Source organism: Microcebus murinus, chromosome 26, assembly GCF_040939455.1.
Source record: "Microcebus murinus isolate Inina chromosome 26, M.murinus_Inina_mat1.0, whole genome shotgun sequence".
Classification (NCBI taxonomy): domain Eukaryota; kingdom Metazoa; phylum Chordata; class Mammalia; order Primates; family Cheirogaleidae; genus Microcebus; species Microcebus murinus.
The window spans coordinates 16,014,012-16,039,020 of NC_134129.1; the positions used below are offsets into that span (position 1 = coordinate 16,014,012).

Here is a 25,009-nt window from a genome sequence, read left to right on the forward strand (position 1 = left end):
TGCTCGGGCCAGGGTGCCGTGGCGTCCGCCCAGCTCACAGCAACCTCAAACTCCTGGGCTCAAGCAACCCTTCGGCCTCAGCCACCCAGGTAGCTGAGACTACAAGCAGGCACCACCATGCCTGGCTATTTTTTTCTCTATTTTTTTAGTTGTCTAGCTAATGACTATTTTTTTTTTTTTAGTAGAGAAGAGGGTCTCGCTCTTGCTCAGGCAGGTCTCAAACTCCTGACCTTGAGCGATCCTCCCACCTCGGCCTCCCAGAGTGCTAGGATTACAGGTGTGAGCCACGGCGCCCGGCCGCTATGTGTAGATCTTTCACTGAAAGTTTGTATTAATACTTTAAGCTAAAAGAAGTTCCCAACCTAGAACTTGAGCTCTAGGTTCAGACATACCTGCTTTTAAATTCTGGCCTTGCTGCTCATCAGCGGAACACATCGGAGCGAGCTATTTAGCTGCTCTGGGCTCCAGTTTCCTCTTTTATAAAATGGCAACAATCATAGACCTACCTCATCAGCTTGTCAATGTGAGGATTAGATGAGGCCTACAAACAAATCTCTTGATAGTTACAAATTCTTAGGAGCTTTAACAAAAATAAGACACAACCATGTAACATGCATTGAGAACTCAATGGGTTAAAATTATGTTTCATTCCATGACACCCCTTCTCCTACCAATGAGTCACAAAAATCTGGGAAGCATATGTGGTTTGTATAAGAATCGCTCTTGACTCGATCTTCATTCGTGCTGTGTGGAGTCAAACCCCTTTTTTGGGGAGTCAGATGCTCTCATCTCTGGTATAACTGAGACGGAGTCAGCCCACATATATTCCAGCCATGCCACGTTCAAGCGATCCGTCCAGGACTAGGAACCCTGAACGATGACATCAACGCACCATTTTGAAATCTCTTCCAGCCCCGAGCTAGGACACGTTATTAAAGCACTTTATGACTGAATATGGCCAAACATGTCCCCTAATCCCTGGCTAATGAAAGGAGAAGCTGTTTCCACCTGCCTTGCGCAACTGTATTCTCTCTGGGCAAAACTCATTAAAACTTCCCTCCCAAAGAACAATATTTGACTTCTAAGGGACATGAAATTGTGAAAGAGAATGCCACTGGCTTCCAGTTACCGAGGTGGCATTTCGAAGTCCCGTGGCAGACAGTGATGAGCAGGGCTGCTCATGACAACGAGGTCACCCTCCCTGCCATAGTCTCTTCTCTTCGGCAATGAGCATTTTCCCAAGAACCCCAGGAACGGGGGTAGCTTGCTTTTCTCGGGAGTCATTTTTCACTTATGCTTTTAAACCTCTCCCCTCTCTTAAAATTCCTTCTTTGTTTTTTCACTGTGTCCTGTTGCAATAAGAGGATTTTTTTTTTTAATGCCCATTTGGAAGGCTTCCTTCCTGGCCCTCAGATTCCCCCTTCAGATGTCAAAATCGGAGATAATGGTCCTTTGCTAGCCCTGGGGGGTGGCGGAGTAAGAGCGGAAACAAGTGAGCTTGGTCCCTGTGCCGGTGGGGCTGTCACTCTCGGTGTGTGCTGAGTGGCCCTGTGTGTGTCAACAGTGGCGCACTGTTCCCTGCCGCCACACCGGGGCATTAACATGCACGGCTGGCGCTTTGAAAATTGTCACTTATTTTCTAATCCATGCCCTCTTTGCAAAGTCAATGGGTTTTCTAAAGAACCTAATCACTCAGAACAAAGTTGGATTCATTCATTGCAAACGCCAACTGCCTCGATCAAAATCCACTCTTCCTGGCCTAAGACGTACCTACGTCTTTCCAAAGCAGATTCCATCCAGCAGTTTCCTTCTCCGTGAAACTCTGAGTATACAAGAAATCGCGTTTTTTAAACATATCCAGGGCGATAAGAGAAACATGCAACAGCGTAACTTGCTCATAAGAGAGTTCTTGAAAATGAATTGCAAACCTGCCTGTTCAAAGACAACCTTGATTTCCAAAGGGGCCTACATCCTAATGAATATTAGAATTTTCGTGCTTAAAAAGCCCTGTCGGCAGGTGGCAGGCGTTGGGGTGGAAGGAATCACAGGGTTTCTTGCTCCAACTCTTTCACTTACTAATGAGGAGAATTGAAAGGGTCCATGCAATTTACCACTGATAGGGTCCAGACTTAGAAACCAGCTCCCAAACTGGTGCTTGTTTTTGTCCCCTGCCCCTGCTGTTCCAGGTAGGGTCTGGGAGGCCAAAACGTGACAAGAAATCATACAAACTTTTCCAACGTAGCCGCTGCATTTCCTGTTGACCCCTGGCCACTTCCCAGTCTCCTCGGGCCTTAGCTTTCTATCCCACTGTGACCCTAACAGAGCAGACAGCTCACTGGAGTTACATGAGTGGCACAGCGTGGAATATGCATGCTTAGGTACAGTTCACTGCAGAGGTGACATCTGCGTGGGGCGTCTGGCACGTCCCATCCGCCCATCCCCTGTTTGACCAAGTGAACTTTGAACGTCCACTATACACAAGGTAGCAAGGAGGTCCCAGACCCCTGCAAATTGCACACAAAAAAAATAAAACAGTCTCCCTGCCCTGGAGATCTGTCAGATTCATCAGACTCTAAGCACCAAGAGGCTTTGAATCCTCAACCTAAATGCACCAATACCTACCGCTGTGTCCCGCCCATAGTTTTCCCATAAACTTTGGTCACATGCTGTGTTTGCTCTAGATCAGTGTTTCTCAGAGGTGAGCCTGCATCAGAGTCACCTGGAGGGCTTGGTAAAGCACAGATGGCTGGATCCCACGCCCAGAGCCTGTAATTCAGAGAGCTTGTGTTCCTAATATGCTCGCAGGTGATGCAGAGACTGCTGGTCCGGGGACCACACTTTGAGAACCACTGCTCTGGAGGAGGCCGCCCATTGCTTCCTGCCAAGGGATATTAACAAATAAGGTAAAGTAGTTTGGGGGCTAAAATCATGGACTCTTGGGCAAATTGCTTTACTCCTCCAGGCCTCGTTATAAAAATCATTATAAAATGAAGATGATGGTAATAGTACCTACCCCCAGGGCCAATGGGAAGATTCCATAAGCTAGCAGATATATAAAACACTCAGAGTCGGGCCAGGTGGCTCATGCCTATAATCCTAGCACTCTGGGAGGCCGAGGCGGGAGGATTGCTAGAGCACAGGAGGTCGAAACCAGCCTGAGCAAGAGTGAGACCTCGTCTCTACTATAAATAGAAAGAAATTAATTGGCCAACTAATATATAGAGAAAAAAAATGAGCCGGGCATGGTGGCACATGCCTTTAGTCCCAGTTCCTCGGGAGGCTGAGGCAGGAGGATCGCTTGAGCCCAGGAGTTGGAGGTTGCTGTGAGCGAGGCTGACGCCACAGCACTCACTCTAGTAGCCTGGGCAACAAAGCGAGACTCTGTCTCAAAAAAAAATTAACAAAAAAATAAAACACTCAGTAATAGCAACTAAGTGTTACTTATTACTAAAGGAACTCACTTTATTGCTGGTGGCACAGACAGAATAAAACACCTTTTTTAACTAGGCTACAGTGTGTTTCTTTACAAATAAACTGGGCAAATGTGAGATTAACCCCTAAACTTTTAAATCAGCAAGAATATCATAGAATTGAAAGCATTATGTTCTCGCAAAAACTTTTACATGAATGTTAGAAGCATTGCTCCTACTAGCCAAAAAGTGGAAAGAACCCAAAGGCCCATGGTTAAACAAAATGTGGGGTGTGTGTGTGTGTGTGTGTATTATCTCCATGCGATGGAATATTACTGACCCATAAAAAGGAACACAGTACTGATATATGCATGCTCCAACGTGGGTGAAATTTGAAAACATTATGCTAAGTGGAAGAAGTCTGACGAAAAGACCTCATATTGCATGATTCCGTTTATTTAAAATGACCAAAATAGGCAAATCCACAGAGCCAGAAAGCAGATTAGCGATTGCCAGGGCTAAGGCAAGAAGGGATTGGGGAGTGGCTGCTAATGGCGTGGGATTTCTTTTGGGGATGATGAAAATGTTCCGCAATTAGATAGTGGTTGCACCATCACCACTATCTAATTATTATTAGGCAATACTTATTTTAGAATAGTCTTGTGAATATACTAAAAACCACTGAAAATGTATGCTTAAAAGGGTGAATTTTGGCCGGGCGCGGTGGCTCACGCCTGTAATCCTAGCACTCTGGGAGGCTGAGGCGGGAGGATCGATCAAGGTCAGGAGTTCGAAACCAGCCTGAGCAAGAGTGAAACCCTGTCTCTACTAAAAATAGAAAGACATTAATTGGTCAACTAATATATATAGAAAAAATTAACCGGGCATGGTGGCGCATGCCTGTAGTCCCAGCTACTCGGGAGGCTGAGGCAGGAGGATCGCTTGAGCCCAGGAGTTGGAGGTTGCTGTGAGCTAGGCTGACACCTCGGCACTCTAGCCCAGGCAATAGAGTGAGACTCTGTCTCAAAAAAAAAAAAAAGGTGAATTTTATAGTATGTGAATTATATCTCAATGTACAAAAAAAAGTTAAGCCCCCATAATCCTACTTGGTGACAATAACACGTTCGTTTTAGAGTTGCACTAATACCGTAGCCACCACCAGACTCTGGAACTCTTGAAACGTGATTAGTCCAAAGCAAGCTGTGCTTTTGTGTGTCTGTAAACAACACATCCTGGAATTCAAAGACTTAGCTAAAAAAAAAAAAAAAAAAAAAAAGGTATGTAAAATATCTAAATACATTTTTAATATTGAAATGACACTATTGTAGATGTATCTAGCTATCTAAATTAGAGTATTAAAATAAATGCATTTGTTTATTTTTGCTTTTCAAATGTGGTTAGTAGAAATTCTAAAATTCCATACGTGGCTTGCATTTGGGGCTCGAGTTATGTTTCTGCTGGCCAGAGTCGCCTCCAAGGTCCCTTCCCGGTAGGTTGTGTGTGTGTCTTTGCAGAGACAGGTGACAAGCGTGCACATCTGGGAGGCTAGAGAGACAAGTCTTTTCCTTTACATAGAGGGCTCTGTACCCAGGGCTTGATTATCTCTGTGCCATTAGCATGACTTAGCACATGTAAACAGGACAACTCAATGGATGTTTCCAGTTTTTGTTCTTTGAGTGGAAGGCCACCTGCAAAAACAGAGTCTTGTTATCTCAAAGGGCAAGGTTCTGGGCCGTTATTATTTTAGAAAGTACTTTTTGTGTCTCTTGCTAATGAACCACACAGCAAGGCATCTGAAAAAGACATTTTTAAGGCTTCATTTCTTTCCTCTTCAGGGTAAAACTTTTTTTTTTTTTTTCCAAGCCTTGAGTCTTGCATCAAAACATTCTTAACCTTGACACGTACTTTGAGTTATCAGGGAAAACTGATCATAAGAACTCTCCTGGGAGGGAAAATTGTTTTAAAATAAAGCAAAGGCAAGGATTTATTTGATAGGCAGAGTAGTTAAGGGCAATTCTTTTAAATGGTGTATTGATAACAATATTTATGAGTAAGAATGTTAAGTAGGTTGATTGCTTTAAAAAAAAATCGCACTATCTTTTGATTACAAAAACAACAGATGTTATTTTGAAAAATTTCAAAAACACCAATAAGCAAAGAGAAGTAAACAACCAACACTCCCAATCATAATACCAGAGATAATCATTGTTAATATTTAATAGATAGGTGTCTATCTTTCTAGGAATAAAAAAAAAAGGTCTTGATAAGTCAAAAATTTTTCTATATAGAGAAAACTGGTTCAATTTCTGTTGTTGACTGCTGGTCAACAAATAGGAGAACATTTATTTTTAAACCAATCAAAAATAATTCTGTTGGTACTCTAAATTTTGAGAAGATAAATCTAATTTTCAGAGGTTTAGTTATATAACCTCTCTGTGTTACAATGCAGCGGCTGGTTTGTATATAATCCTTTTGCCTTAGAGTCAACAAAACAGGAAAGATATTTACATTGCACACGCAGATGACCTGGGTGGGTACGTCTCTATACATTTTTCTCTTCTCGTCACCAACAGGGTTGTGTAAAAATATTTACTACTTTCCTATAGATTCATGTACACGGGGTAGAGTCCATGTCACGAAGCAGGAGGACCGATTATTCAATGGGGTTTTTTATGGACCCACATTTAAGTGTTTTCCCAGCTGTGTTTACAGACTTGGGTTTCTAAGCCTCTTGAGAAGTAATCAGTTTTGATCATCTTAAATCCCAAAGTAAATTTTCTTTCTCTGGAGATTATTCGAGTTGCTAACACAGGTTAGTTAGTCTGGCCTACCCTAACCCTAACTGGCTGTTGGTTGTTTACTTTTGGCTCCGAAGAGCAGAAAAGGAGATTTGAAATAGGACTCAGATCCTTGCCTGCAAGAGGTGAAGTCTCAGAACACCTTTCCTCCTTTTTTTTTTTTTTTTAAAAAAGTATTATACCCTGTGTTATTTATTTATTTTATTTTTGGTCATTTCATTGTGTAAGTCTGACCTCTTCAAAATGATGTAAGCCCCTTTAGAGCCGAGATTCTTATATGATTTTTTTTTTTTTTTGAGACAGAGTCTCACTTTGTTGCCCAGGCTAGAGTGAGTGCCGTGGCGTCAGCTTAGCTCACAGCAACCTCCAACTCCTGGGCTCAAGCGATCCTCCTGCCTCAGCCTCCCGAGTAGCTGGGACTACAGGCATGCGCCACCATGCCCGGCTAATTTATATATATATATATTAGTTGGCCAATTAATTTCTTTCTATTTATAGTAGAGACGGGGGTCTCACTCTTGCTCAGGCTGGTTTCGAACTCCGGACCTCGAGTAATCCGCCTGCCTCGGCCTCCCAGAGTTATATGATTTTTTTAAATATTATAATTTATGCTTTATAACTTTCTATAGTAATTAGCACAAGCACAGACCTATATTATGTTCTCAGTAATACTCGTTTCTTGCCTAATGAGAAGTGCAAATGATATGTAAAAGTTTTGCAGAGCGTCATTTATGAGTGGTTTCTAGTTAAGGAACTTTTATAAATGACTGTCCTTAATACCCCTTAGTTTAAGCCTCTGTGACTGCCCAGGTAGCCACATTTAGAGCCAGGGCGTAGTTACTGGGAGGTAGGACTCTGTCATTTAACTGTGTTCGCTTAGGAAAATCAATTAACCCATCCGTGCCTCAGTTTCCTTTTGGAACTGAAAATAACTAACTAACCAAATGAGTTAATTCATGTAAAGTAAATACCTGGCATATTGGTAAGGTTGCAATAAACATTAGCTACCGCTGCCGTCACTAATATCACTGCAATGATTACACGTGCTTAACCAATGAGCTCGGTGTTCCACCAGGTGGAAAAACACTCTCTCCACCTGGGCCGGGATCTCTGAGAGCCATCGGCGTGGAAAAGTTGGGCGACAGGGGAACATTCGCAGAGCCGGCCAGGCGCGCCAAATCCACCAGCCCGTTCCTTTTGTGACATGTCCAAGTGCTAAGAAAATGGGATGACAGCAGCAGCAGGTTGTCACGTGGGACATCTCATGTGGTCAGCATGTGCTGACCTCCCGCCAGCCGTGCCCTGCTGCCCTGGGCGCAGGACACTGAAAAGCAGAAATAAGATGTAGCGCCCATGGGTGCCGTCTCCTCTGAGCTGTTAAACGCAAGCATGTAGGAGTTGTGGGTGTCTGTGTAGGAAAAGTGTTTTCCTAGGTTTCTAAGACAACAGTAGATAAGGTGCCTCGTTAGACACAGAAAACTAGAAAAGAGAAAGACAACGTGGATATTGAATTTGAAATGCCCAAGCCTCTGTGTGATAAACCACTTCGAAACTCAGTGGCTTGAAACAGCCACTGTCTATGGCAGCCCACGATCCCATAGGCTGGTGGAGCACTTCCTCTGCAGCTTCGCCTGCTGCAAAGACCAAGACGGCCTCACTTTCGCGCCTGGGAGCTGCTGCCGCCCACTGGCTGGAGCCTCGGGTCTCTCCCCTGGGCCTGCCATCCCCCAGTGGGCCAGGCCGAGCTGCCTCACAGCACAGCAGTCTCGGGGGTCCCCGAGGGCAAGAGGGGAGGCTGCCAAGCCCCTTTAATGCCCAGGCCCTGGAATTCCCACAATGTCCCCAAGCCAGCCCAGGAGGGTCATGGGAGTGAGAAATACCCCTTACCTCTTTCTGGGAGAAGCAGCATCACCCAGCAAAGGGGGCTGGGCTCAGCATCAGTCTGCACAACAAACCACCCCAAACGTGGTGCTTTGCAACCACCATTCATTTTTTATTTCTCCAACGATTCGCTGAAAGCCATTGTTATGCTAAATCTCCCATAGCCTGTTCTCTCATCCTTTCCATTGTGCTGTTTTCTCCTTTGGTGGCTTGTGTGCGATTAACCCTCCCGTTGCTTTCTGCAGTTAATTAATCTGAAACGTCGTGACAAAACGAGGGTCAATGATTCCAGGAAAAAGGAAACTTAACGTTTCTTTCTGGCTCTCAGAGTTCAAAGGCAGATCAATGAATTTAGGAATGGCTCCAAAAGTCAACTTGGGCTAAGACGAAGAGAATACGTGTTTTAGGAAGGGGTGGGGAGCCGGATTCTGAGGTGGGGCCACACCCCTCGAGTCCTCCCTGCACCTGGATCCTCCTTTGTAGGGAAGGAAATCGCTCCACCACAAGGAGGCTGAAGGAGCAGACAGATGTGGGCAGGGAATGTAAAACCAGCATTCCACAATTTAGGGAACTTAAAATTCCAAGACCTTTGACATGAAGAGCAATTGGTCCTTTTCCTGGGTACCTGCCTTGGAACCTTTCACCCCCTGGCTTCTCTGCTATGGATGGCAATAAGCCATGGCCCGACACCCCTAGAAAATCTGCCTAAAGGCCTGATTTGCTTTTTCTAGAAAGGTTAACATGGGGTGGGGTGGGGGCGGGGGCGCACTTCACAAAAGGGGGTATGGACGAGGAGGGATAAAAGTAGAGATCCCAGAGGGATATCCATTTCCAGAAGGGTCTTGGAGCCCTTCTGGGTGTTGTTTGTGAGATTGAAGTGCTACATGGTGGGAGGGGCAGTCTTAGAGTAATTACGGGAATCCCAGAGTGGGAAATGCTCCCCCGGAGAAGGTATCGGGACCGGGTAATAAATGGAACAACAAATTTTCCTGCCAAGCAAGACATTATCTGTGAGACAGAGTCCCTTGAACTGGCCAGGTGATTTCCTTCCATGTGAACAGTACACATTCATACATTTTCATAAATGCATGTGTGTGATCAATTCGAGCACGGATACATCATGTATGCAGTCATGTGTAGGTGATTATTATTATTTTTTTGGCTTGATGCTGCCTCTTCACATCCACACGTCTCAATTCCCAACCTACTCCCCTGCACACATAACCCAAATTAATAATCTAACATGCATCTTCCCTATTTTTGCGTATTGCTACGTAATCGTAGGCAGAGACATACATACACAGCTGGGTGCTTTTTGGTCATTGTTTGTTTTGCAAAAATAGGGCCATATTATACATTTTTCCCTGCATTGTGCTTTACTCAGTCAACAATACCTCATAAAAATCCTTCCTGACAACCAGCACAACTATTTATTCTTCTTAATGGCAGTATTTTTCCATCCTATGGATATGCTATAATTTATTCAGCCAGCAAAAACACGAGAAAATAAAACAAGCAAACTAAAACGATCTTGTGTATGAACCCTTGTGTTCCGGTGACTTTATGTCTATTGGAGAGATTCCCCAGGAAAGAGATTGCTGGCCTGAAGAGTATATGTGTTTTAAATTTTAATAGATATTGCCATACTGCTTCTCCAAGAGGCTGTAGCAGTTCTCATTCCCTCTGCACTATGTGAAAGTTCTCTCTTTCCTATAATCCTGCCAGCAGAAGTGTTACAAATCTTTTAACTTTTAGACAGCCTGGTAGGTATAAAGCCATATCTCATTGTCAGTTGAATTTGCACTCCCCTTACTTTTGGGGAATTTGAGGATCTTTCCATGTTTCTTGGCCATTTGGATTTGCTTTTCTGTGTGCTGCCCATTCACATCCTTTGCCCCTGTTCCTATTGTTTTCTTCTTGTTTCTCTTGCCCAATTATAATAAATTTTCTATATTATAACAATTAAATCTAGTATTTACATTATATAGACTTAGATTTCTTCAAATCTATCATGATCTATTGTGTTTTAATACTGTCTTTGCCCAAAAAGTTCTAATTATTATAGCCAAATATATCTATCCTTTCTCTCGGAGCTTTTGACTTCTCAGTTTTGATTGGGAGAGTTTTTTTTTTCTGGCCCCATTCATTATAGTACATATAATCCACTAGATTTTCTTGCGAGAGATTTGCTTTACTTTTTTATATTTTCCACTCATGTATTTGTACTATATTCTTGAATGTGCAATAAAATTTGAATCCAATAGGACACGGATTTGAATACAATGGCTTTATAGAGAGTTCTAGTAACTAGTGACAAGTCCCCTGGCCTTATCTCTATTTATTTTTCCAAAATAACTTATCTTTGGTGTTTATTTTTCTTTAGAAACTTTAAGATCACTTTCTACAGCTACCAAAACAAACAGCCCCAAATACCCATTTTATTGTGATTTTTAGTGAAATAAATGCACGTACCAAAAAATTGGGGGAAATTTAATATCTTTATGGCATTGAGTTTTCCCATCCAAAAACATCTTTCCATTTCTCCATTTATATAGTTTAGTATAATTTTTTTATTTCCTTTTTTTGTTATATCTAAGATTTCATATGGGTTTATTTTTCACTATTTTAAATAAAATTTTTCTATTCCTATGCTTATTTCTAAAGTAGAAAAAAAGCTAATAATCTTTTCGCATATTTTTTGATCCATTTACTTTACCAAATTCTCTCCTTAATTCTGGGAGATTTTTATTACATTCCTTTGGGTTTTCTAGATTTATAATCACATCATCTGCAAAAATAGTTTTACCTCTTCTTTTCCAATGTTTATGCTAGTTTTCAAATTTGCTGCGTTGGAGTTTCATATTGTATTCTCTTTTAATACTTTTAGTCACTTCAATATTTGCTCTTTCTGCTTATCTTTTATAATTTTGCTTTTCCTCCTTTTTAAAACATCAAGCTTGTTATGGATATGTATAGATTGTTAGAGGTTTTTATATAACAAGATTTTAAATTTATTTATAGATTTATACTACTTATTTTGCTTTCTATTTCATTAATTTAAGCTTTTACCTTTATTGCTCACTCTATATTCTTTTTCTCATTTCTTAGGATGAAGATTTAGTTTCTTTATTTCTCATCTTGATTCTTTCACCAGGAAGGCACTTCAGCCCTAAAATGTTTTGGATAGTTTTCACAGAATCCTAGGGTATGTTAGAAAGCTCTTGTTTTCATGTCTTTAGAGATAGTCAATAACTTCTCTGTCAACTTCCTTTTCGAACCAAGTATTTTCTAAGTATTCCTTAATCTTCAAGTAGTTAACTTTTTGTCACCTTTTAATATTTTTTTGTTACTTATTGAATTATGTTCAGATAATGTAAACTAGAAAATCACTACCCTTTGAATTTGCCAAAGTTTTCTTTACAGCTACATACATGATCAGTCTTTACAAATGTTCTGTAGACATATGAAAAACAAGGGAAATTCTCTACATCAGGAATAGGGATGGTTGTTTCCAATCTTGACTTTACCATTTGAACACATTTATAAAATGTGAATAATAATAGTATCTGCCTCATAGGGTTGTTGTGAGGATTAAGCTATTCAATATTCATAAGTTATTTAGAATAGAAATTATATGCTATATATGTACATATAATGCTACCTAAATTTATAATCTAAATAATATAATCATATTATATAATTTTATATTATATAGTATATATTTTAATTATATATGAAAATAACTATGTAATTTAGATAGCATGTATATAAATTATATATTACATTGATATTTTATATATCAATATATTATACATAAATTATACATTTATAAAAACTTATAAAAATATATAATTTATACATATAATTGCTATATAAATAAAAATAATTAGTCAATTCCTTATTTCTTTCTATGGAACTTTCCAATACAGTTCAAAGAAATATATTGTGCTGATATAGGAAGATTTTTGGTGTTTTTTTGACAATGGCTTGTAGGTTAAAACATATTATTCTGGTACTATTTTCTTTTTAATTAAATTTTAAATTGTTAAAGTGACAAATTTTAAAACGTAATTCTCCCTTAACCTTTTTCCCTTTAGATTTTTCTTTTTTCTTTCTTTTCTTTTCTTTTTTTTTGAGACAGAATCTTGCTTTGTTGCCCAGGCTAGAGTGAGTGCCATGGCACCAGCCTCGCTCACAGCAACCTCCAACTCCTGGGCTCAAGCGATCCTCCTGCCTCAGCCTCCCGAGTAGCTGGGACTACAGGCATGCGCCACCATGCCCGGCTAAGTTTTTTCTATATATATTAGTTGGCCAATTAATCTCTTTCTATTTATATTAGAGACGGGGTCTCGCTCTTGCTCAGGCTGGTTTCGAACTCCTGACCTTGAGCCATCCGCCCGCCCCGGCCTCCCAGAGTGCTGGGATTACAGGCGTGAGCCACCTCGCCCGGCCAGAAACTTTCCTGATCAGACATCATTTGATTTTAGAATTTTAAAAAGAAACTGAGACCCAGAGAGGTGATGAGTTGTCTGCAAACTCATTGTCTCTGTCCATTTTTTTGTGTCCTTTTGTTCTTTCCTTTCCTAGCCTCAAAAGTGGTCTCAGAGCTTCATATCTACTGCCAGTGCTAGTGTCAACTAGAAAAAATAAGAAAGCTATCAACTTTCCAGGCCTTCGGGTATTTTTAACTTGTTTTAATCTAAAGTAAAAAGCTGTCTCATGGATGCAGCTTCATGCCTAGACGTTCTGCTTCCTTCACGCTGAGCCCGATCCAGGTGATCAGATTGAAGCTTTGTGAGCTACCATCACATGCTTGTGTTTCCTTCCCTGAAACAAATAATCCTGTGTCCGGTGTGGCTCATGCCTGTGAACCCAGCAACTCAGGAGGCTGAGGTGGGAGGATCACTTGAGCCCAGGAGTTTGAGACCAGACTGGGCAACACAGCAAGATCCCATCTGTAAAAAAAAGAAAGAAAGAAAGAAAAGAAAAGGAAAGGAAAGAAAAGGAAAAAAAAGAAAAGAAAGGAAAGGAAAGGAAAAGAAAAGAAAGAAGAAAAGAAAAGAAAGGAAAGGAAAAGAAAAGAAAAAAGAAAAGAAAAGAAAAAAGAGAAAGAAAAGAAGAAAAGAAAAGAAAGGAAAGGAAAAGAAAAGAAAAAAGAAAAAGAAAAGAAGAGAAAAGAAGATCCTGATTGTCCTCTCTGGACTGGGGTCCTATGGGCTCCACTCCCAATCCCCTTGGCCACCTCACTAGTTACAATTGTGACGGCCGTAAGAATCCCCTCGAAGACCCCCCAATACAGGAGCTGTGATTGACCAAGGACCCCAGGGGCTGCACCCTGAAAGCCACCCCTTCCTGGCGCTGCTACCAGCTAGTGACTGAGTGAGGGGGCCGCCCTGACCACTGACACCAGCCCCGGGTGCTCTCCCCTAACCCTCCCTCCTCCTCCTCTCCTTCGCTGGCGTCAGACTTGCAGGCTCGGGTTGCAGCCTGGCGGTTCTCCCAGCCCCTCCCAGCCCCCACCCCAGGTCACTCCCACGGGTGTTTCCCCTAACTCAGCCCTTGCATATTTAATCTCAGCTTGTCCTGTGTCAGGATCGCAGACAGTGGCGCTCACTCATTGCACTGTGCTCCCACCCCGTGTCCCTGCAGAGAGCAAGCTCATTCCCGTCGCTGCGGGTTTGTGCAGCGGCAGACCGGGGCCTCCAGCTCCCACTCTGTCCCTATTTCCATCATCCCAGCAGGATGTCCTGAGGCTTCCTGATGAGTAGCCACTTCTGCTGTCGTGTGAAATCTCCTGCGATCATTTGCAGGGGAGGACGATGGCGCTCACAGAAGTCCCCGTGTTGCGGGGGTGAAGGGGGGAGGTGGCGTATGGATTCTGCAGAACGGGGTGGCTTGTAGGGGAGGGGAGGGAGGACCGGGAGACACAGCGGTAACCCCGCTGGAGACTTTGGCCTCATCCGAGATGCCTGGCATCTTGGGGCTGGCCTGCGGGTGGCCCCTGGTGTGTGTCCCTTGTTCGCTTGTCCCGGAGAAGAAGCTATGTTGACATGAGTTGAAGGCAGACCAGGAACCTCAGGGATCTTCCCCCGACTTCAAATGCAAAGGCGCTGGTGCGTGCAGCAGCCCCTAAAGGCGGACATGAGGAGGGGACGTGCGGAGCGCAGCCCCTGTCCCCTCTGCGGTGCCCCTGCATGGCCAGGTGGCGTTGCAGACTGAGCACCCCACAGTGCGCCCGGCCCTCGTGCGCAGTCGCAGCTGCTGTGAGCTTGGGGCAGCGCGGCCAGAACACGCACGGTGGCAGTCTGGGTGCAGCCCAGTCCCTTGGTCACCCTGGGAGACATCCCAGTGACAGCCACCCGACGTAGGGGTGTAGGCACGCCCGTGCCAGGGCTTGTCACGGCTGCACTTCCAGTCCCCCTCCTGGGCAGACCCAGCGAAAGTGGGAGAGGGGTGGACCAGCCACCCCAGGGGCACAGCCGCGACCGGGAGGACCAGTCCGGCCACCCTGGGCCGATGGCTGGCACTGATATTGACAAAGGCTTAAATTAAGACATCACAAACAAGGAACTCCGGGGCCTCTGTTATGTGGACTGGTTAATAATAACACTGCTCCTAGCTCTTAACCCCCAATATATATTCACTGAATTGGGCCAAATAGAGTCGAATACAAAATATGTATTGGCCAGGCGCGGTGGCTCACGCCTGTCATCCTAGCACTCTGGGAGGCCGAGGCGGGAGGATCGCTCAAGATCAGGAGTTCGAGACCAGCCTGAGCAAGAACGAGACCCCTGTCTCTACTAAAAACAGAAAGAAATGAATTGGCCACCTGATATATATATATACATATATATATATATATAAAATTAGCCGGGCATGGTGGCGCATGCGTGTGGTCCCAGCTACTCGGGAGGCTGAGGCAGGAGAATGACTTGAGGCCAGGAGTTTGAGGTTGCTGTGAGCTAGGCTGACGCCATGACACTCTAGCCCGGGCAACAGAGTGAGACTCTGTCTCAAAACAAAAAAACCAAAAAAAAAAAAACCCAAAATACAAGTGTCTTTCCAAATATTCTCATATCCCAGTAGGAATGGGTCCTCGCTCTCTCACCTATAGCTTGCTCCCTTGCCTGCAGTTGAAGCCATCCCAGGGTTGACTGAGCTTCTCAGGGCTGGGTGACTCCAGACATGGTTCATGACACTAGCTCCCCACACTCTGCTAATGGGGTTGAAAATTCAACAGCAAGGACAGTATTCATCGCTGTGTCATCAGCTAAACTTTGGACGGAAGTTCAGCTTCCACACTGTCCCTGGGAGGAGGCGGCTGCTCCTGGGGCCGGGGTCACGAGAAACAGACCAGGACAACCCTCCCTCCACCCAACTCCGTGTCTGCCGGGGCTCCATGGCCACCGGAAGTCTAGCTTTGTCTACTCCAGGCATCTCATCATGATGGACCAGGGACAGGCGTGCCCATCAGGAACTCAGCTCCAAGAGGGGCTAAGAAGAGAGGTCACCCAGCTAGGTTCATGGCCAAGTCGGACAGGGGCAGCTTCGCATGCTCGGGACTTGGGAACATTTGCCCAGTGAACTTCCTCTCCCTGAGACCCTGTTGGGCAGGGCCATTCCTGGCGAGTCGTGTTCACGAGATTCTCTTTCTTGTTTGTATTCTTGGACTTAGGAGGACCTAGGGATGGGCCCCTTGGCCAGACTCCCTGTTTTGGAGGACCTGCCTCTTCTTGGAAGAGGAGTCCCCGGGGAGGAAAACACTTCCCCACCTGGAGAGTGGGCTCTCCCTGTGCTTTCCCACACTCGCTCAGGCCAGCAGCACAGTCCCTCCTGCTTGTGCCTTTTCTGCTCCATTCCCCACCGCGACACCGCGTGTCTGGACGTCTCCTCGGGTCACTGCATGTCACTAGTTATTATGAGTGTTCAGCCCCCTTGGGAAAAAGCGTGAAGGCTTCGGGCTCTCAGGCCTGGACGGAGGACTCTGTCGGCGCACACACAGCAAGTCTGCAGAGCGCCCATGCCGCAAAATAGTCATTTGCTCTCATCCACTCAGCACCGAATATACAAAAATTGGATTAAAAGGGATTTAAATTACAAAACACTTAAAAAGTTTATGATGTTGGGGGGAGTAGGTAAAATCTTTGGGAAAAGTTAACTGAGCCGCCAACGCTAAGGAATTTAAATTCATCTGCATATCTATAGATGTGACTGTCACCTGTACAGCACAGTTCTTTTATTCTTCTTTATTTTATTTTATTTTTGAGACAGGGTCTTGCTTTGTTACCCAGGCTGGAGTGCTGTGGCGTCAGCCTAGCTCACAGCAACCTCCAACTCCTGGGCTCAAGCAATCTTCCTGCCTCAGCCTCCCGAGTAGCTGGGACTACAGGCATGCGCCACCATGCCCGGCTATTTTATTTTTTCTAAATATATTAGTTGGCCAATTAATTTCTTTCTATTTTTAAGTAGAGACAGGGTCTCACTCTTGCTCAGGCTGGTCTTGAACTCCTGACCTGGAGCGATCTTCCCGCCTCGGACTCCAAGAGTGCTAGGATTACAGGCGTGAGCCATAGTGCCCAGCCCAAAGCACAGATCTTTTTCAAGTTCTTCCCAAAGTGCCATCCAGCCCTGACTGTGACCTGAAACCGAGACCACAGTTGAGATACCTGGTATTTCCACCCATGCAGTGCAACTGCCTCTGTATCGGTGCAAACTACAAGCCATGAGAGCTTTGGGTTTTCTGGGTAACACACAGCATCTGAAAGCACAGTGAGGTCCTGGTTTCCACGAGCCTCCTTCTTTTTTTTTCTTTTGAGACAGAGTGTCACTCTGTTGCCCAGGCTAGAGTGAGTGCCGTGGCATCAGCCTCGCTCACAGCAACCTCAATCTCCTGGGCTCAGGCGATCCTCCTGCCTCAGCCTCCCGAGTAGAGTAGCTGGGACTACAGGCATGCACCACCATGCCCGGCTAATGTTTTCCTATGTAGATTTTTAGTTGTCCAGCTAATTTCTTTCTATTTTTAGTAGAGACGGGGACTCTAGCTCTTGTTCAGGCTGGTCTCGAACTCCTGACCTCCAGCAATCCTCCCACCTCGGCCTCCCAGAGTGCTAGGATTACAGGCATGAGCCACCACACCCGGCCGAGCCTCCTTCTTTGTTGGTCCTGCACGGCCAAGAGCCAGAGCAAGGCTGCGTGGGAGCCTGGGAGGATGACGGGCTCTGTCACCAAGCAGCACTGCAGGCAAACGTCAGCTTTGTGAACTCGGACAAGTTCTTCGTAACAACCGGGAGCCTTTAAATCAGAAGAAACAAGCCAGTCTGCTCTCTTGTGTCACACTCCTCCTTTAAGGCAATTTCTACTTTGCACTTTAATTGTTTCTCTTTAACTTTGCTTCCCAGTTAAAGCAAAGTTAAATGGCATTGTTTGCCATTGATCAGCATATCGAAGATGCCTAATAAATTTGTTGTATAAATGGGCGACTGAATTCACGTCTAGGTTATTACCCATTTATTGTCCAAATTAAAATGGGATCAAGTCAGTTCCCTCCCAAAGTGTACAGGGACGCTTGACTCTTGGGAAAAGGAAGAGGCTACTCAAGATTTAACTTAACAACATGTATTCCCTCCCTTCCTTCATTCCTTCCTTTGTCTCGTATTCGTCTTTGGTTCTGCTAACTAATATTTATCAAAGGCCTCCTGTGTTCTTCCAGGCACCAGGCGAAGGCCTGAGGTGACATGAAAAGTCACCTTCCTTCTCTTGCAGTCTGGAGAGGAGACAGTCTTTTAAAAATCACAATCAGCAAAATAACCGCGGAAGTGGAGTGTTTAGAGAGCACAGGAATAGGCCCCAATGTCCACGTGGGGAAGTCAGGGAAGGTTCTGGAAAGGGAGATGGCGTTTGAGCTGGGCCCGGAAGATGGAGCAGGAGTTTCTCAGCTGAAGGAGGAAGACTGGGATTGAGTGTCAAGTCTGCCGGTGACCAGCCGAGCATGTTGGACAAGTTGTTCTGCTTCTCAGAGACTCAGTTTCTTCACCTGTTAGGTACAGTTAGCTCGTGGGATTATTTCCGCCCAGATTCAGTAAGACAACATGGCTAAGCAGCTTAACATCAGTCCAAGCCAGGCGTCCTCAAACTATGGCCCACGGGCCACATGCGGGTGTTTTTGCCCATTTATTTTTTTTACTTCAAAATAAGACATGTGCAGTGTGCATAGGAATTTGTTCATAGTTTTTTTTTTAAACTATAGTCCAGCCCTCCGACGGTCTGAGGGACAGTGAACTGGCCCCCTGTTTAAAAAGTTTGAGGGCCCCTGGGCCAGACTGTGGCCAACAAGCGGTAGGTATTGAGATGGCGCTGGGTGGGTAAGAGCCCGGAAGCGAGAAAGCCTGGTTGTTATGGGAACCACTGTCAGGGTGTTGGGGACATCCAAGGGGGACCTCAATGAATAGCACCTAGGTTGGGGATAAGTTGAGAAAATTTGAAAACAGAGATTATGGAGGCCAAAATTTCCCCCTGTGAAATAAATGCTAATGGCTATATTGGAGAACAGGCTGGGAACAGTGACTCACGCCTATAATCCCAGCACTCTGGGAGGCCGAGGCGGGCGGATTGCTCAAGGTCAGGAGTTCGAAACCAGCCTGAGCAAGAGCGAGACCCCCGTCTCTACTAAAAATAGAAAGAAATTAATTGGCCAGCTAATTTATATAGAAAAAAATAAATGAGCCTGGCATGGTGGCGCATGCCTGTAGTCCCAGCTACTCGGGAGGCTGAGGCTAAGGCAGGAGGATTGCTTGAGCCCAGAAATTTGAGGTTGCTGTGAGCTAGGCTGACGCCAGGGCACTCACTCTAGCCTGGGCAACAAAGCGAGACTCTGTCTCAAAAAAATAAATAAAATAAATAAATTGGAGAACAGGCCAGGAAGGAAGGAAAGGAGCTAGAAGGCACCCAGGCGGGCAGAGCCGGGCACGGCAGGCAGCCCCCCAGGCAGAAGCCAGCTCGGCTCAAGAGATCAGAGCCGGCCGCTGCAGAGGGAAGCTTCTGGCTCCCTCCCAAGACAGAAAAGGCAGGTGCAACACTGAGCTCGCCTGGTGGTTTGTTCCCATGTTCCCAGTCAGGGCCTCCCAGGGGCAGAGTGTGCTTAGTGGAACCGTTTGCCTGTGGAAACGGGGGTGCAGGGAGTGCACCCCTCTAACACAGTGTCGCAGGGGCATGGGGGCTAGGGAGGGGGACAGGGCATTCTGTGCATGGAAAGGGTCAGGAGGGGCGGACGGGCGGGCTCTGAGAGGCAGGCAGGGGGCTGACCGTGAACAGCCTCACGGGCCAGGCAGGGCAAAGGAGCTGCGGGTGAGTGACTTCTGTGAGGACAGGGAGAGGCGACCGGGAGCATCGATCCAGAGATTGCCAGGGGGAGTGACACGTGCCGCCGCCCCGAATAGCACACACAGACAGCGGCACCTGTCCCCGGGCTCGTGGGAAGAGAGAGGCCTGGAGACGTGGTTTCCACCTGGTCCTCAGGAAGTTGAGGACAGGGGCCAGTCTGGGGCGGACACAGGAGGGAACAGGCATTCTTGGGTAGCCTCTGGGAGCCAGGCAGCAAGAGAAGGTAAAGTCTGAGCAAGGACGTGAGAAATCTGAATGGATGAGAACATTCAGTAGACAGTTGCATTCTCTGATTTTTTTTTTTTTGAGATGGGAGATATTTTGGGGTGATAACAAGATCCATGGAGACTTTATCCAGAGAATGGGTGACTCAAGAGCAATGGAGGTAAACGTCCTTGTCATTATAGTTGGGGAGGTCAAGTGTGCTGGATGGGTCATCTCCGAGGAAATGGAAGCCTCCAGGGTGAGGTCAGAGTTAACAAGGAGAAGAGACATTGCAAATCTTACATGTATTTCTTAATATATGGAACCGGGCCCAATGAAATAGCTGTGTATAAAAGAAGCACGATAGAGCCGGGACCCATACTAGTAAGTGAAGTTTCCCAAGAATGGAAAAACAAGCACCGCATATACTCACCAGCAAACTGGTATTAACTGAGCAGCACCTAAGTGGACACATAGGTACTACAGTAATAGGGTATTGGGCAGGTGGGAGGGGGGAGGGGGACGGGTATAGACATATATAATGAGTGAGATGTGCACCATCTGGGGGATGGTCATGCTGGAGACTCAGACTTGTGGGGGGAGAGGGGAATGGGCATTTATTGAAACCTTAAAATCTGTACCCCCATAATATGCTGAAATAAAAAAAAAACAAAAAACAAAAGGGCCGGGCGCGGTGGCTCACGCCTGTAATCCTAGCACTCTGGGAGGCCGAGGCGGGCGGATTGCTCAAGGTTAGGAGTTCGAAAGCAGCGAGACCCCGTCTCTACCAAAAATAGAAATAAATTAATTGCCCAACTAAAAATATATATATACAAAAAATTAGCCGGGCATGGTGGTGCATGCCTGTAGTCCCAGCTACTCGGGAGGCTGAGGCAGGAGGATCGCTTGAGGCCAGGAGATTGAGGTTGCTGTGAGCTAGGCTGATGCCACGGCACTCACTCTAGCCTGGGCAACAAAGTGAGACTCTGTCTCAAAAAAAAAAAAAAAAAAAAGAAGCACGAAAGAAACAAAGACATGACAACTTTCAAAATAGTCCCCACCACCAAAGCAATTGCTTGAGAATAACTTAACCTGATTATGCAAGAATGAGGATTAGATAACTATAAAAATATTTATAATCGTCACAAGACATAGGCCTTTGGATTATTATAGAAACAGCAACGAAGTCTTTTCCTTTTGCTACTAAAGAAGAGCGCGCTGACCACAGCTCTCGGTCGTAAGCCTTCCCTCAAATGGGTGCCATCTTCAATAATCGATTTAACACTAATTTCCTTAAGATATTCCCTGTACCCCCCCCCCCCGGGAAAAAAGCACACGAACCAGCAAAGTTGTCATCTGCTAAAGTGTAGATGCTTCTAGAGTGCCCTAGAAGCTCATCTGCAAACCAGGCACACGGGAGTGCTGAGTTCATGGTGGAAATGGAATCCCTTACACATGCACAAAACCAGACGGCATGGAGCACATCAGCTGATGATTGTGATTGTTCCTGTGATGTCCCATCATTGCCCTTCTGGGATCTGCTCTTTTGCATCATGCAAAGCACTTATAATTAGCCAATGAAAGATCTGGAGCTGAGCCAGTTTTCTTCAAAAAAAAAAATAATAATAAGGTCAGTATGATGGACTGTATACAGCAATGCTATCTTATAATGTTAAGTTCCTTTCGGTTGAAGGTCGCCTGGCTAGCTCAGTCGGTAGAACGTGAGACTCTTAAGCACCTTCGGAAATTATATATATATATATGGCCAAAGAGGCCTTTTCTAGAGAAGCCTTTTATTAAAGTCAGTCCGAACACGTTTGCTTTTCTTGCTACAGCATTTAGTCATCTCCAGCAACTCTACGGATACGCTTCGAGGAACAAAAGGGAAGCAAAACAGGAGCAAAGAAATCCTGCCGGATCACAAGGCATGATCTCAGCCACAGCTTCGTGGCCAGGAGGAGTCCCTGAGAATGCCAGCCTTCATTGTGGCGATCTAGCAATAAAGAGCTTTGAAAGTAGACCTCCTTCCCCCCTCAGATTTTCCTGTCAAGATACATAAAAGAATTCAAACTCATCAAAAAGCCCGAGTGAGCCGGCTGGTTAACTAAGACAGGCCCAACCTTGAGTTCAGAGAGCTTTCTAATGCTTTCCACCTGCCTCTTGAAAAAACAAAGTTTCCAGAATCTATTGACTGCAAAGGAGTCTGGATGCTAAAGAGAAAGATCATACGGTAGTAGCCACAAATGGCATATCCTGGACGTTTAGCTCAACACTGAAAACACTGTCACTCCTGAGAAATTACCCTGTGCCCAAGACAATGAGTTTCTTTTTTTTTTTTTTTTTTTGAGACAGAGTCTTACTCTGTTGCCCAGGCTAGAGTGCCGTGGCGTCAGCCTAGCTCACAGCAACCCCAAACTCCTGGGCTCAAGCGATCCTCCTGCCTCAGCCTCCCGAGTAGCTGGGACTACAAGCATGAGCCACCATGCCCGGCTCATTTTTTCTATACATTTTTTAGTAGGCCAATTGATTTCTTTCTATTTTTAGTAGAGACGGCAGTCTCGCTTTTGCTCAGGCTGGTCTTGAACTCCTGACCTTCAGCGATCTGCCCATCTTGGCCTCCCAGAGTGCTAGGGTTACAGGCGTGAGCCACGGCGCCCGGCCTGTCCTTTCTAACCATCTCTCCGACTCCCTCAAGGCTGTGGTCCCCAACACCGCAACACCCAGGGTGTGGACTAGTACCCATCCCTGGCTTGTTAGGGACCAGGCTGCTGATAGTATAGAGAGAAATGATAGTATAGAGAGAAATGACCCCCCATCGCTGGAAATATTATCTTCCGTAATGCTTAGGTTTGATCTTAAGGGTTTGATGGTTTGATCTTGAGGGTTTGATGGTTTGATCTTGAGGGTTCCTACCAACTGCTGATGGTTTGATCTTGAGGGTTTGATGGTTTGATCTTGAGGGTTCCTACCAACTGCTGATGGTTTGATCTTGAATGGTTTGGTCTTGAGGGTTCCTACCAACTGCTGATGGTTTGATCTTGAATGGTTTGGTCTTGAGGGTTCCTACCAACTGCTGATGGTTTGATCTTGAATGGTTTGGTCTTGAGGGTTCCTACCAACTGCTAATGTGCCTGGAATGATGTCTTCAAGGTCCCTCAGTTCCTTGTGAGCTCAGGAGCGCCGTGGTCCTTTGGTAAAGACACCGAGAATGGTCAGGGAGGAGGGGATGGAGCAATGTGTGTCTAAGATTTGCCAACCTTGGTGGAAACCGCTCATCTCAACGACAAACAGTGGTTTGTAGTGAAACTTAATCTTATATTGTCTCATCGAAGTTGTCTCCAGTGGTATGCAGCTCCAAGCTCTGGTGGCCATTCCGATAAGATGGGAGAGGGACAGACTGCTGATAGTATAGAGAGAAATGCCCATAAAAGACGTCACAGAGAGTTACAACAGGTCATTCTCTCGAGGGGCCTCTTAAGGTGGTCTTCCTTCTTGGGGTTGGTTTGCTAGGCCCCAAAAAGGTGATTTCAAGTATGTATCCAGGAGCGATGGATTTCCTGGTGTGATTTTTTTTTTCATACATATATGTACCAATGTAGTTGTATGTATATGTATATATATTCTGTACACATATATTCAATGCATAAATCAGAGGTCTAATTAATTTGCAAATGGAGACATTCCTAACCAGAAACTACACTTCCCGGGACTGCTTCTACAAGGCACTTGCTTCTGGGTAATGGACAAGCAAGAAGCTGAATTAGTGTCCAGGAAGTTGCCCAGTGAGTGTGACATCAGAACCTACGCCCTACCTCTCTTTCCAGGAGTTATCAAGGGGGCCCTGGTCAACAACCGTGCTGGCTCTGGCACCTGCTGGCTGAGCTGTCGCTAGTCAACTTCTCAGCCATTCTGTGTCTTGGGTTTCCCAACTTGTCAATGCAAAGAGCAATGCTACCCGACTCACCGGGTTGTTGTAGAATGTGCTTAGAACATTCAGTAACACCTGGTAAGCCCTTACTCACTGTTAGCTTTTTCCTTTTTCTTTTTTTTTTTTTTTTTTTTGAGACAGAGTCTCACTCTGTTGCCCAGGCTAGAGTGCCGTGGCGTCAGCCTAGCTCACAGCAACCTCAAACTCCTGGGCTCAAGCAATCCTCCTGCCTCAGCCTCCCGAGTAGCTGAGACTACAGGCATGTGCCACCATGCCTGGCTAATTTTTTCTATTTTTTTAATTGTTTGGCTAATTTCTTTCTATTTATCTTAGAGATAAATAGGTCTCGAGACTCTGCCTCAGTCTCCCAGAGTGCTAGGATTACAGGCGTGAGCCACCACGCCCGGGCTCAATGTTAGTTTTTATGATTTTTATTTTCATCATTTCTCTAATATTTAGAAATATCATTTCCATTCTAATATAATAGTCCTAATGGCAAAAGAAGCCCATATTGATTTTTTTTAAAGCTTTGAAGAGTATTCTAAATCCAGGAGCTCCAAGAAAGATCTCATTGGAGACAGCTGATTGTATGGAGATAGTTTTTTCTCTTCCTTTCTGCACCGTACCTGGGAGTTAGCTCTACTCTGGGATTAACTCTTGTTCCCTCTTTTCTTTTTCAATGCATCAGACCACATATGCAGATGGTTGGGAGGCTTCTCAGAGAAGCTTTCTGCACTGTCAGCTCTTGCAAACCCATCTCCCCTCGGGCCCTCCACCCCGCCCAGTGCCCTGAAACCCAGCCTGGCCTGCCTTCCTCCTCCCAGGGGGGACCTGGGGCCCTCAACCCAAGGTGAGGCCTGATTGACACCCCACAGAGAGGGACAGTTGGCTGCCCCTGCTGGAGGAGGCGTGGCCTTCTAGAAGATTACTTGGGTAGAGGCGGGCTCTCTCTGCTCCTGCCTTTTCCCCAAGGGGACAGGGCCTGTCCAGGCTTTGGTGATACCCCAACTGGGCATCAACCTGGTGGCCCTACACTTGTCCCCAAAACACCTGCGTGTAAAAGGTTTGGCTGCCTTTATCAGTGTGTGTGTTTGAAAATTAGGAAGTAGCCACACCTGCTTTAGTTTCTATTGGATAAAGACATGAATAGGGTTTGGGTTTTTCTTTTTTTTTCTTTAAAACACACAGAGTTCCCAGCTGGGCGGAGGTGGCTCAGACCTGAGCCTGCCCCACACCCCGTGCCCCCAGGGGCTGGGGTTTCTGTCCCCTCCCCTCCCCCACGCTGCTGTCCCCGCAGGCCCAGGCATCCCTCCCTTCCCAATTCCCACGCCAAAGCCACAACCCCTGTGCAGTGCAGGGCTAGGGCGTGTGACCCCGCACCCTGAGTCGCAGGAGGAAGGGAAAAGGTT

At 45.5% G+C, this 25,009-nt stretch overlaps 1 protein-coding gene across 2 annotated transcripts in view; it reads left to right on the forward strand.

The window, feature by feature from the left end:
- LNX1 (ligand of numb-protein X 1) overlaps nt 1–25,009 on the forward strand; it is a 163,349-nt gene that overhangs the window by 28,485 nt on the left and 109,855 nt on the right. Inside the window, exon 2 of one of the 2 annotated variants that reach the window (XM_075997763.1) lies at nt 2,806–2,903. The exons of the other annotated variant lie outside the window; for it this stretch is intronic. The gene's annotated coding sequence lies outside the window, so the exon portion shown is untranslated. The remainder of the gene's footprint in view (nt 1–2,805; nt 2,904–25,009) is intronic. 2 annotated transcript variants of the gene reach the window in all.